Source organism: Periplaneta americana, chromosome 10, assembly GCF_040183065.1.
Source record: "Periplaneta americana isolate PAMFEO1 chromosome 10, P.americana_PAMFEO1_priV1, whole genome shotgun sequence".
NCBI classification, from domain to species: domain Eukaryota; kingdom Metazoa; phylum Arthropoda; class Insecta; order Blattodea; family Blattidae; genus Periplaneta; species Periplaneta americana.
In genome coordinates this window covers 3,952,712-3,967,458 of record NC_091126.1, presented here as the reverse complement: position 1 = coordinate 3,967,458, position 14,747 = coordinate 3,952,712, and the positions used below count along the sequence as shown (strand labels likewise).

At 35.8% G+C, this 14,747-nt stretch overlaps 1 protein-coding gene across 2 annotated transcripts in view; it reads right to left on the bottom strand.

The window, feature by feature from the left end:
* Positions 1-14,747, bottom strand: part of LOC138707394 (uncharacterized) — a 447,965-nt gene that overhangs the window by 146,658 nt on the left and 286,560 nt on the right. The gene's annotated exons all lie outside the window — the stretch shown is intronic.

Below are 14,747 nucleotides of genomic sequence, written 5' to 3'. Positions count from 1 at the left end.
TCTTCATTTTGACAGCTCCGTGGCATATACGACGTGAGAGAAAGAATACATACCGTGCGTTGGTGAACACATAAATAGCTAAACAGTCACGTGTCACTCGTGTAACTAATGCATAGAGATTAGAATTAATATTTCAACTTTCTCCACTAAATTGCATTATCTTAAAGCAAGTTTGCAGTTTGCTCCCCTCAAGAGCAATTCTCTCTTACCTCTACCGCCTCCCAGTTTCTGTTAACTGCGCAACCCACCCAGTACACAAAAACTAAAAGCAAACTTAATTAGTACAGTCAGATTCACACAAAACATTATTACAAGCACGAGACATCTTACTGCGAACTTCTTCAAAACTACATAGTCTCCGCATATGATCCATATAATATCTTAATGTCGTCTATCATCTATATTCTTCTGCACCGAACTCTTCTCCCGTTCACCTTTCCTTCCAGTGCATTCTTCAGAAGGAAGATATGTTACAATATACAAATTTTATAACGCAATACAGTGCGGTATATAAATTTGTATAATTTTTTCTTCATTTGATATAGTAAAACAGTGACTTTGAAATATTAATAATAATAATAATAATAATAATAATAATAATAATAATAATAATAATAATGATAACAATAATAATAATAATGGGAACATTCTTGCAATTCAATTTTTTTTTCATTCTTATTGCTATATTAATAGCAAACAATGTAACTGAAGCTGATTGGCCAATCAGACTGATTATTTAATATTGAAACGCGCCCCGCAAATTCATTGTAGTAAAAAGTTTCGCTCTCCTTCCAACATACTCAACTCTGAAGGAACTACTGTACATCCAAGGAGAACATTTAGGCTGGAACTGTTATGGTGTCAGAGAGTACCCGAAGTGTTCCAGACAAGATAGTTGGACGGTACGTTACACAGTACCCCAGTTCCTATGAGTAAGAGTCTGTCAGAAACTCCTACTGTTATTTTGGAACAGAGTGTTCCAACCTACAGTTCTCTTTTTGGAACTATTATTTTCTCGGAACTGTTCCGAAAGTACTGTTATGTTATTTTTCCCTATCTCTATCATAGACCCATCTACTGTGGATGTAGATTGTGCTCCTGCTTAGCTTCAGCTGATAGTGCGATAACGAACTGAAGGTGATATACGCAGGAAACAGTCTGTGTGATTTGTATTCACATTTTCCATTAGTCAGATTTCTCAGGCTTCATCAGCAGCTTTCGACAGAGTGTGGATTTTCCTATATACATTCGCACTGTATACGAACATTGGTTTCTTTAATGAAAATAAGTAAATTTCACTACAGAAGTAGCTAATTCATCTGACTACAATCAGCAAAATTACTTCAGTTCATGCACTGCCCAGATCATAGTGTATAATACTGAGGAATAAAGAGGCTAAGAAACCCTGTAAAATTAGCATTACAGAAGATCAGGAAATATTTTTACTAATGCTCCATTAATGCATTAACAAAATGAAAAGAAAAAGTAGAAATCAAAAATGCAGTACAGTATTTAGTTTTATTCATCCCTAACTTATTATCCAATCGCTTTCATACATGTAAATACCAGTATTAGGCATTCGCATTACTTTAAGTTTAATTTGATCGATATGAGAAACATTTATTATCACGAAAAAGGAGCCACCGTCGCAAGCCTCCGCTGCGAAACATGAGCTGCCTGAGATGACGTCACAGGGCATCGAGTTGATTACTGCTGTAGCGCCACGGGTTCTTATTCATTGCAATAGACGAAGTGACTGATGTTTTGTAACAAGTAATTTCTTTTGTTAAGGTTCTTCGCAAAATTGAAAGGATAGATTCCAACACTGCAGCAAGCGCTCCTCAATGCATTTAGCTATAGGCCTATATCCGTGAAGCTTCTTCAACTAAACGGTTGAAATGCGTCAAAATTAATACACATTTTGTGCTGAACCCTACTCTAACCCTTCCCACCAGAAGGTAATTCTGTCGTCACATGGTGACATTAGCTGCGGAATGTCTCCATCTTGGCTTGAATATTTCATACCGGACGAATCCGAGCGTCGCGAGTGCCTATCCGACTCATTTGGAACAGCTGTGGGTGCAGCAGGCATGATGAACTCTACATCACTGGCACTAGCGTCTCGTTACATGGAGAAGCAGTTCGCGATAAATATATTCTCGTATGCTTATTTTCTGACCGCACGATTATCCGATTAGGTCGAATGGCATGAGAAAATTTTCATCACATCAATCAAATAAAAACAGAAATATCTTGTCTTGCCGGATCAGATAATTACATTTGCATCAAATAAAGTTGGAAATAAGTCATAAGACCATATGATGAGATTAGATTCTTCAGTAGGTTATTTTACGTCGCTGTATCAACATCTCAGGTTATTTAGCATCCGAATAAGATGAAGGTGACAATGCCGGTGAAACGAGTCCGGGGTCCAGCAACGAAAGTTACCCGGCATTTGCTCATATCGGGTTAAGGGAAAACATCGGAAAAATCCTCAACCAGGTAACTTGCCCCAACCGGGATTCGAACCCGGGCCACCTGGTTTCGCGGTCAGACGAGCTAACCGTTACTCCACAGCTGTGGATTTGCGAGATTAGGTCGAGAGCTTTATTCCCATCAGTCAATTATGTACAAATGATATTAGATATATATTTACATCACATTATAGTAGAATATGTAAAGTAGGGGCTACGTCAGCCTACCACACTCAGATCAAGTCCGCACGACATACAATTAGATGACAGGTGATCACGTTAGTCAATTTAAGTGAGATCAGTTTTACATTTCATGAGCCAAGCGATCAGAACAGCTCGGTTCATTAATTATTTTCATACAAAGTCGCTCAACTCTGTCCATATGAAGTTAGAGAAATCCCACTAGTTTCAATTTGAGCTGCGATCAGTGCGTCGCGCTTGTAGGCTGCTACGCACTGTACGCAATGCACATCTTTACGGCAATTGGTCTTGTAAGGAATCACAACCCTGAAGCTCATGTGGAAGACATTTCTATTCCTGCTCCACTAATATTTCTTCTTCTAATTTCAGGCGCTATACAGTTTCAAATAGACATTTCGAACTATGCTTCCACAGCCTTTCTTTTCATCTTGGACAAACAGTCTACAGACGAATCCGGGCAGAGGCACTTCAGCAAGCTAATACTGACCCAGATGACATTTTACTCATATGCAGTCATTCCCACACAAGAGAACAAGCATATGATAGGCTATTCTGGATCATTTTCGTATGTATTACATCAGCGGACAAGCAGCACGAGAAAGAAGGCGCCTTATCCAGTACAACTACGAAATCGATAACTAATGCATATAGAACGAATAATGTCAGCAAAGAATGGCAAAACCATTTCCAGCTAACAATAAAGAATCCGCATGATCAAACGGATACTGAGGTTACTGTGGAAAGCTACTTCAGGGAAGAAAAGTTCTGATGTAACCTGAGAGAAAAAGATTCTAGATAGCAACCAGAATCAGGGGAAATACAAGCAAATCACAGGTTGACATACTTACGTCGCATCGGCATATTTTTTTTCTGTAGTATTAAAATTAATTAAAAAAAGTAATTACAGCATTAAGGAGAGATCCAAGACTGAATGCACTGAATGATGCCACCTAATAATTAAAGCTGAATAACTCTGTAACTACTAGACCTACAGCAACCAAACTTTGCAGTTTTGTTCTACAATTATTACATCCAAATATGAAGAGCATTGAAAACTAATTTTTGCCGATATTATAATCTACACCCTAATAATATATATTTAAAACTAAAGAGAAAATGATAAAATATGTGCACCATTTTTCAGAAAATATTAGAGACAAAAAATTAAAACTTTGCAGGCCTATATTTTGATCTCTTATATTAAAATTAATGAATGAACAATATTGATCTCTATTATTAACATAATAAAAATATATAACTTGATATCAAAATACATTATCAAAAATTAGCACTTATTTTAAGTATAAAAAATATAATTATGTATACTTTTTTCAGCAAACTATTACTCAAGTGAGGGTTTTAAAAATAAGAACAGCCCTTGTCACTTTTTTTTTCGGAAATGAAATTTCGATGTCATACAATAGATGGAGACTTCTACTACAACCTCGATATATCAGAACATGTCAAGCGTGAGGGCTTGTCAAATATTTGGTGGTTTTATAAAGATAATCCATGTCATTCGTGGTTTCGACTAAAGCTGCCCATGTCAATTTACAGAGGTATTTTTATTCCTATTTTAGCTACATTCTAATTACCCCATTCATTTTTTTCATTTCATTTATCGTATTCCATAGATCTTACATTAGCAATGAAGCTTTAAGATGCGGAACAAGTCAAAATATTACAATTACAATTATAATTTTTACAATATTATTTTACAATTTTTACAATTTTACAATTTTGCAATTTTCTACAATTTTTTGCAATATTTTGGCGAGATGTAGTGAGATGAGGTGAGGCCCGAGGATTTGCCAAAATATTACCTGACATTTGCCTTATGGTTGGGGAAAACCTCGGAAGAAACCCAACCACGTAATCAGACCAAAGGGGGTGAAATGAAGTGAGGCCGAGGACGCGCCATAGACCATCCAGCATCAGATTTTAACTACATTCTAATTGGTTATTTAGATTAATTCAATTCAATATTGCTTTGAAATACACAACGATGCAGTTTTCAGGATCTGTTTATACACTTCCTGTAATCGGTAGAGTTTGTTTCTGTAATACTGAATAACGGCTTCTACACTAGAAGATGCTAGTTTTCTGCAGCAGAAAAGAAAGATGGTGGAGAAGAAGCAAAACATTGTAAAAAGATTAAAAGTACAAGGGAAAGAAGACACGAATCATGTTGGAAAGCATGTGGAAAGAAAAACTATTGGCTTTGATTGTAGGTAATCAGTAAATTTCTGTAATTTCAACTTTAACAAAGAAGTATTTATTATTGAATTATTAAAAGGTAAAGTATAATGAAATAGTTGAAATGAAATAGTTATTATTAATAGTCGTATTATTATATAATCAGCAAGATGGAATTTTTTCATTTCTAGATCAAGAGATATCGAGACTATCCGCAGAAGATCGAGATGCATTATTACATAATTTCTACATTAGAATCGACAGATTTACATGATCCTTATTAAGCAGGGATGATTACTGTACAAGATGTGAAGAGTAAGCCTTCGGCAGCAAGAGCACACAGGGGAAGTTTGTTCCAGTATGTCGATATGCCGACACCGTACAAGAGTTTCTAGAGGTAAACATCAAAACCGATCTAAGTCTGTACCAGAAGAAATTGAGCTACATATCATGGGTCATATTAGTTCTTTTGAACCTCGGCAGTCACATTACTCCATCAGAGACAATCTACAGAAACTCTATCTACCAGAAACCATCACAATTAGAGATATGCACAATATTTTTTAGGCTATTATAACATTAACGTACCTTACAACGTGTACTAGCACATTTCAAGGAAAAATTTAATATTTCTTTTGGCTGGCCCATATCAGATACTTGCACTCAATCAGCACATAAATGCAACTACAAATAATGATGACAAAGTTCGACAGCTTCATCCTTTTAAAGCTGAGTCTTTCTATAGGTTGAAAAGACTTTACAAACAAAGGGCATGAATGAATCTGGCAACCGTCATGTTTCAGTTTTATGCAAAATTTACCTGTACCAAACCTACAATCAAACATTCTCTATTATTCTCGACCATTGTGGCTCTACAATTTTGGGGTGCATAAGTTAGCTGAAGATCGTGTCACATGTTTACTTATCAGTTATCACGTGGGTGTTGCAAAGTAAAGGCAATGTGAAGTCACATCCATGCTCTTTCGATATTTGATAGAAGAAAATAATTTGAAACAGGAATTAATCTAGATATCAGACGGCTATCCTGGCCAAAATAAAAAAAAATACAGGCCCATATCCCTTCTACCAATCTTCTCAAAGGTCTTCGAAAAAGTTATATATAAAAGAGTATATCATCATCTTGGTAGATACAACATTCTCATTCCGGAACAATTTGGATTCAGAAAGAATAAATCAACTGAGCAAGCGACGTTTAATTTAACTGATAAAATTCTGGAAGCTATTAATAAAAAATTACAAGTAGGAGGGATATTCTGTGATCTCTCTAAAGCTTTTGATTCTATTAACCATAAAATTCTACAACAAAAATTAGAATACTTTGGTATTAAAGGCATAGCATATCAGTGGTTTGAGTCACATCTCCTGAACAGAAAACAAAAAGTAGAAATCAACGCATTTAATAACTCCTTTAAATCTACTTCAACATGGGGAAATGTTCATACAGGGGTCCCAAAGGGATCTATATTAGGGTCTCTTCTTTTTTTAATTTTTATAAATGACCTTGGCCCCATAATAAAAAGAATAAGTTATCCTGTACTATTTGCAGATGACACAAGTATCATAATTACAGACAATAACTTTGCCACATTCAAATATCATACAGAAACAATTCTTCTTAAAATTTATGACTGGTTTACAACCAATAAACTAGCATTAAACATTAATAAAACTAACATAATTCAATTTAAAGCCACTTCAAATTTAATCTCTGAAACATTGGACACAACTATCAACAATATACCTCTACTAGAAACATCAACAACCAAATTTCTTGGTTTGCATATTAATAATACAATAAATTGGAAAAATCATATCAAAGAAATAACCCCCAAACTTAGCTCAGCATGCTTCGCAATTAGGTCGTTACAACAATTTCTAAACAGCAGTATCTTAAATACAATATATTTTGCATATTTTCATTCCATTATGTCCTACGGAATAATATTTTGGGGAAATTCTGTAGATAGTAAAAATATATTCTTATTACAAAAAAGAGCCATTAGAATAATAGTTGGAGCAAAGGCTAGAGAATCATGTAGATTATTTTTTTAAAAATTAGAGATTCTAACATTAACAAATCAATACATATACTCTACAATATATTTCCTCTTATGTAATAAAGAAAATTTTCCAACTAACTCAGCCATACATAGTATAAATACCCGCAGAAGGAATGATTTTCATACGCCATCATCAAATTTATCATGCTTTCAAAGGGGAGTACGTTACATGGCGATAAAATTGTTCAATAGTCTTCCTGAAGACATTAAGAATCATAGCCAAAACCCTGCATTATTTAAGACAAAACTAAAAAATTACTTAATATCTCACACTTTCTATTCTGTAGATGAATTCTTGACATTTCACAGTACTGTGTAAATATTATAATACTATTAAATGGTAAACATATTACATTGTATAAAATATTATTGTTATTAAGGTATTAATTCTGTACATATTTCATATTTGCATTTTATTGTTAAACGTAAGAATTGGACATGTTCTTTATTCTATGCTATAAAGCAAATGTAAGAATATTATGGAACGAATAAATCTGTCTGTCTGTCTGTCTGTCTGTCTGTCTGTCTGTCTATCTATCTATCTATCTATCTATCTATCTATCTATCTATCTATCTATCTATCTATCTATCTATCTATCTATCTATCTATCTATCTATCTATCTATCTATCTATCTATAGTTTATTTCTGGTACATACTTGTGCACTGTTTCGGTATTTCAAACGAATAACTCGTCTCTTTCCAATGCATGGGCATTCCTTCCTGCCCAACGATCAAGATTTTTTGATCACGGCAAAGAAGAAACGAAAGTTATGTGTGGAAGCACCTGAGGGATGAAATTATATAATATATTCCTGTAGGTCCAATCCAAATCGATTTAAAGTCATGGGAATGCATCATCAAGGCTTTCATAATGTCAAAGAGGCAGTGCAGAAATACTTATATAAATCTTCTGGAAATGAAATGAAGCTTAAGTGTCTTAGAATGTATGGAATAGATCGAGAATCACCATTGATCGGGGTAAGGGACTGCTATTCAGGGGCATGGAGATCAATTAATATTCATAATAGGGCAGCAATTCCTCAGGAGCTCTCTTTTCCTCTAATGTACAATGCACCTCCAAAAATAAATTATTCCAAAATATAGGCTTTGCGAAAACTTTGTGGTTTACTAAGACCAAGTAGTCGTCAATTTTTTTAAACTCTTGGACAAGAAGAAGAGGCTAATAATAATGGTGATATAGACAATAACAGACAACAGCAGTGGGGAAGTCAATTATAGATTCTAAACTTTAATGGTAATGGATATTACTCGTCTCGAAACAAGAGTGGAAAGTCAGCTGTTGTAATGTTGCAGTGAATTAATTTTGTCAAATTTGACAATGTTTGTTTTGTTCAAAAATACGTAAAATAAAATATTACTATTGTTTATTGCTGTAGTGCTGTAATATTTGAATTTTGTAATAAATTAATGTTTGTTTTGTTCAAAAATACATAAAATGAAATATTACCCATCTTTATTGCTGTAGTGGTGTAATATTTGAATTTTGTAATAAATTAATGTTTGTTTTGTTGAAAAATACATCAAATAAAATATTACCAATTTTTATTACTGTAGTGCTGTAATATTTGAATTATGTAATAAATAAATTTTTTCACCATGAAGAATATCTTAATCTATATTTTAAAATTTTCAGCCAAATACGACCCTTAACACACATGCCCATCTTAAATAATTTATAATAGCCATATTTAAGCGTTAATTAATGTGAATTTTCTGTTACATCATGTCACATAACCTGTAGAATCATTGCCATAAATGTCTTGTTTATACTGCACTGTATGTAGACTGTAGAAAAACATTCTACAGTCTACATACACTGCAGTATAAACAAGATATGGTCAACTTATGAGAAGGTTAGTGGGTTAGTTGAGGTGATACCTCAGTGACATGAGGTCAACTTATGTGAGAAGGTTAGTGGGTTAGTTGAGGTGATACCTCAGTGACATGAGGTCAACTTATGTGAGAAGGTTAGTGGGTTAGTTGAGGTGATACCTCAGTGACATGAGGTCAACTTATGTGAGAAGGTTAGTGGGTTAGTTGAGGTGATACCTCAGTGACATGAGGTCAACTTATGTGAGAAGGTTAGTGGGTTAGTTGAGGTGATACCTCAGTGACATGAGGTCAACTTATGTGAGAAGGTTAGTGGGTTAGTTGAGGTGATACCTCAGTGACATGAGGTCAACTTATGTGAGAAGGTTAGTGGGTTAGTTGAGGTGATACCTCAGTGACATGAGGTCAACTTATGTGAGAAGGTAGTGGGTTAGTTGAGGTGATACCTCAGTGACATGAGGTCAACTTATGTGAGAAGGTTAGTGGGTTAGTTGAGGTGATACCTCAGTGACATGAGGTCAACTTATGTGAGAAGGTTAGTGGGTTAGTTGAGGTGATACCTCAGTGACATGAGGTCAACTTATGTGAGAAGGTTAGTGGGTTAGTTGAGGTGATACCTCAGTGACATGAGGTCAACTTATGTGAGAAGGTTAGTGGGTTAGTTGAGGTGATACCTCAGTGACATGAGGTCAACTTATGTGAGAAGGTTAGTGGGTTAGTTGAGGTGATATCTCAGTGAGTTTTATTTACTCGTCGTGTTGGTTTACGTCGGCCATGTTGTGACGTCAGAATCGTTTGTCAAACTTGACGAAAATTAAGCGATATCCTATAATAAAAGTATCCCGAAACTTTTTTACTTCTCCTTTTTAACAAGGGCTGCATTTTATAAAAAAAACTCATACCTACTTAATTATTCGTAAATTTAACATGTTGTAAGAAACAGGTGTACAAAATTTTAATCACTTCGTACTAATATTTTTGAGACAGTGGTGTAACAAATGTAAAAAAAAATCATTTTGAGAAAAACATATTCAAAGTCAATACATATATAATAAAAAAAATAATCACTTTCATACCTTAAAAAATTCCTGCAGCATATTGTTGTTGTCCCTCTACTTCTTCTTTGTCTTCTCTCTTCCTTTTTCCGTGTCTTATCAACCTGGCCTCTTTTGTCATTTCGTACACTGCAGTTTCTGCTTCTTGTCAATGTTCATCAACGCTGTCCCACATTTCCAAGCACACTCACTCTGCTTATTACTCCATCATTAAATGACAGCACAGCATCTCCTACTCCAATTTTCAAAATTTATAGTCTACGAATACTGATTTAGGGACTCGTCCTGAACAAGTTTTCGTAATCTTGCTCCCATCGTCTTCTGAATATGTCCAAGACATTCTGCTTTAATATGCAAATATCACCATGAGGTTCAGCTTCACAAACTGCGAGACAAGCCTCGGAATCCCCATCCCCAAGAACTCGACATACCTTGCACTGCGGGCATATTCAGACCTGGGGAAAATAGCAATTTCACCTTCAGCTTCCATCCCACAACTAGGGCTTCAAAATTGATGAAGCATTTATGGTCACCAACTTTCTATTTGCACTTTGTACAAAACTTGCTAAGGCATTTCACCTCTAAAACTGATGTAGCTGCTACTACACCACTAAGTGATAGGTGCCCTCTTCGCTGCCAGGTTCCATCTACAGCTACATCGATGTCCCTTGCACCATTAATGTCTACAGCTTCTTTGCTAGCTGTAATCATTGATGCTGTGCTAATTTCCCTTACAGTCCTATATAGCATAGTGCTATACTTTAAAAAATATGCAGGTGGAGGTCGAAGATCTAATATTGTACACAGTGCTAGTATTTACACTATCACTATTTACAGCATCATCATTTTCTAAAAAGGCCTAACTAAGTTTCTTTTTGGAAGAACTTGGTTCACACGTGGATCTGCACATTTTCACCACTATTAGATGCAGACATGGTCTTCTGCTAGTACATATATTTTCAGTGAAATTTCGTTTCTTGAGAACACTAGTACTGTGACCTAGCTCACAAAATCACAAAAGAAATTCGAAACCAGAAGCCACAAGACAAACTCACTTCACTTCAGGATTAACAACACTACTGCATACTAAAAAGGCTACTGTGTCCTAATTCAGTATTTAAAAGATCCTGGTTAATAACGTAGTACTTCATAACAATGAACGTATTTAGATAATTAAAACTTCCTAAAAATTGTTGCGCATCTAATAAATTGAAAAAAAAATCCAATTTAGTAATTCTTAAATCTAAATCACAGAAACGGATGCTGAACGACATACATTCCACGCTTGCAAACATTGAAAGAGTCTGGTTTTTTCGTTTGATATATCGACGACAGGACTGGCAACACAATAAAAAAGTTTTCTCTCTCTTTAACGAATTTACCTATTGTCCATACATGAATTCAAAGTGAAGTTACAGTGTAAAATGTAACAAGGTGCACATCATTTTTAAGGGCTGCTCTGACTAGGGAGCGTGGCGGGCGGTAGCAGGACATTTTAAATGGCCAATAAAGATCATAAGTGACTGCAGAAATATACCACATTCGTAACGAAATGAATTTTTTAAAGTAAAAAAACGAAAATGTGATTTTTGGTGAAATCAGTCTTAAATCTTCCCTTAAACACGTTGTAATGATGCAATGTACGTAATCTTGGTTCCATTTGTGTACTTTCGTTCCCGTCCATTTTCCAAGTAACCCGAACGTGTTGTCTCACTCATTGGAATTAAAATTTATTTTTCTCGATTCGGGATTATTAACATTTTGGAAAATAGCTTTCGGGGGAACTGATTCGGGTGTATGGATTTGTGGAATTATCTATTCGGGGTTTTGGATTCGGGATTTTGTATGGGAATCGGAAAAGACGCTGCTTTGTAGTTATTGAACTGTCATCTAAATGAAGTTCTATGGCGCACACGGAAACAAGATATATTTCCGATTAGTATATTACATTATTTATAAACTCTAAACGTTATTCTAATATGACAAATTGTACAACTTAAGCAAAATACTGTAATTCATTTTTCAAAAATTCCCATAATACATTCTCACACGAAGTGCCTGACTGATGACGGTATAAAATCAAAGTTCAGCTGTAATCAATGTTTATGGTACCAATCGTAGCTGTCCATAGTGGTTTATACAATGTGAAGTTTTCATTCGGACACACAAATTAGGTAGATTTCAATAAATGTTTAGAACAAACTCAAATTTTCACATTTTCGTGTAACTGATTTGGTAACGCTGATTTCATGAAGAAATGATTAATTGTTCCTTTCAAGTAATGGCTTATTAATATATTGCACGTGTATCCTTATTAGTTGAATCAAAAATCCGCATAACAGTCTATAGTCTATTAGAAGATATCACAGAGAGGTGGCATAGCCTAATGATATCAGTGATGCTGGAAACATGTATCAATCAGAAAGCTATCTGTTCTCACACTCTCGAATTTCAGTGAACTCAATTGAAATCTATACTCAAAATTTCCTCTCTCTCTCTCTCGTTCTCTCTCTCTCTCTCTCTCTCTAAAGTCGGTAGGAGAAAATGATTTTTCTCTATTAGTAAGACTGGTATATCTCTTAGTTAGAGCAACTTTGGTTCCATTATGATTGAATAATTAACCTTCGTGTTAATACGTAATATCCAACACATTATTAGATTTCTGTATACTCTATCCTATGTCATGTTCAAAGTAATTTGTATATATGTATGTATGTATGTATGTATGTATGTATGTATGTATGTATGTATGTATGTATGTATGTATGTATGTACTGTATGTATGTACTGTATGTATGTATGTACTGTATGTATGTATGTATGTAATGTATGTATGTATGTATGTATGTATGTATGTACGTACTGTGTGTATGTATGTATGTATGTATGTATGTACGTACGTCCAGCACTGTGGTGTAACGGTTAGCATGCCTGACCGTCGAACGAGCGGGCCCGGGTTCAAATCCTCGTTGGGACAAGTTACCTGGTTGAGGTTTTTCCGGGTTTTCTCCGAACCTTTTAAGAACAAATTGCGGGTAACTTTCGGCGCTGGACCCTGGACTCATTTTGCCGGCATTACCACCTTCATATCACTCAGGCGCTAGATGGCCATAGCAGTTGATAAAGCGTCGTGAAATAATCAATTATAAAATGTATGTGTGTGTGCGTACGTATGTATATTGCTGACTTGTTACTACGTAGAGCGCGTCGCTCAATATTCTCTAGACACACTGCTGAGGTATGAAGATACTGTGTGAATGTTTTGTCCGTTGTTAACAGGTCTTCCGATTTCTTCTGAGGAGGTCCCGCGCCATTTTGTGTATGTTCGTCTCACAAGATGAAGGACGTACGGGCGAATTATCACTGCTATTAATAGGGAACTACACAAACGTGTAAAATAGTGTTACAAACGGTCATTAATTCATGTAATAGAATAGGTTTCATATTTGGAAACATAATATGTAGGAAAACTGAATGACAATTGACTGTGACTCTGAAATTCAGAAAATTGCTTTTCTGAATGTTCGCGGTTAGCATGGTCTACTTCTAGTTCTACAATAATTTATTGTTGCGGGGGATTTTCATTAAATGTTTTGGAGGGGGGCTCCTGTCTTATGTAAACTGTACACACATTGCCACGTCCTAGTGTGGAGGGGAGAGTCCATAAATTGGAAAACTTGAACTGCATATGGAGTAAGCCACGTCTGCAGTTGGCAGGAGAAAACACGCAGGACGAGGGACTTTTCATTTCGGTTGGTCCGTCCACACATTGAGCTCTGACATAACAATTAGGGGTCGCAGCTTCTGAAACGTCCTCCAAACACTCTCATAATATAGGTGAACAGAATTACACTTGTACCATGTCCAAATCCACACAAGCAGACTGCAACTGGAATGTTCTGTCGGTATGATTCCTACACATTCAGCTCAAACAAAGATTTTGCTCTCTAGTTCAAACAATTCCTAAAAAAAAAAAGAGGAAGCAGCGGAATCTCGTTTCCTAAGTTAGTGTCGAATATCGTTACGTAACTTGTTTAAGTATAAGTAGGCCTGTGCTTTTAATTTGATGTACTCGGTGCGTTTGCTTAGCGCCGACACGATATCTTATCTCGCGCTCCCAGTAAAATAGTGTCGCAATTCGAAAATTGTGACTTGTAAAGATATGCTATTTCCTAGTATAATACTTACGTGAAAATGTTTTAATAAATGCGTACAAAGCTTTATTAACAAATTGTATCAAGATTCTTAAAGCATAAAATATTATTGCAAACATTACAAACCCCTTTCACTTACGTATTTCGCTCGCAACATGTAACAATCCAGCACTTGTACATCAGTCGTGGCAGAGAATAAGCAAAAATTGTTACATGTTTTCGGCAATATTTCATTTTAGTAGGTTATTTTACGACGCTTTATCAACATCTTAGGTTATTTAGCGTCTGAATGAGCTGAAGGTGATAATGCCGGTGAAATGAGTCCGCGGTGCAACACCGAAAGTTACCCAGCATTTGCTCATATTGGGTTGAGGGTAAACCCCGGAGAAAACCTCAACAAGGTACCTTGCCCCGACCGGGAATCGAACCCGGGCCACCTGGTTTCGCGGCCAGACGCGCTAACCGTTACTCCACAGCTGTGGACCACTAAAACAAGAAAAAAGTCTAACAAACATGGGTCCTAAAACGCATACCTTAAGAGCTATTAACACTTGTTCACCATCGCTATTGTGAACTTCAAAGATGTTGTTTACAGATGAGGCTGGTTTCACGAGAGATGGGATTGTTAATTTTCAGAATAAGCTTGTGAGCTGATAAAAATCCTCTCGCAGTTGAAGAAGCAAGGCATCAGCACAGATTAGTGCTGCTCATCGGAGTGACTACTACCGCGGAG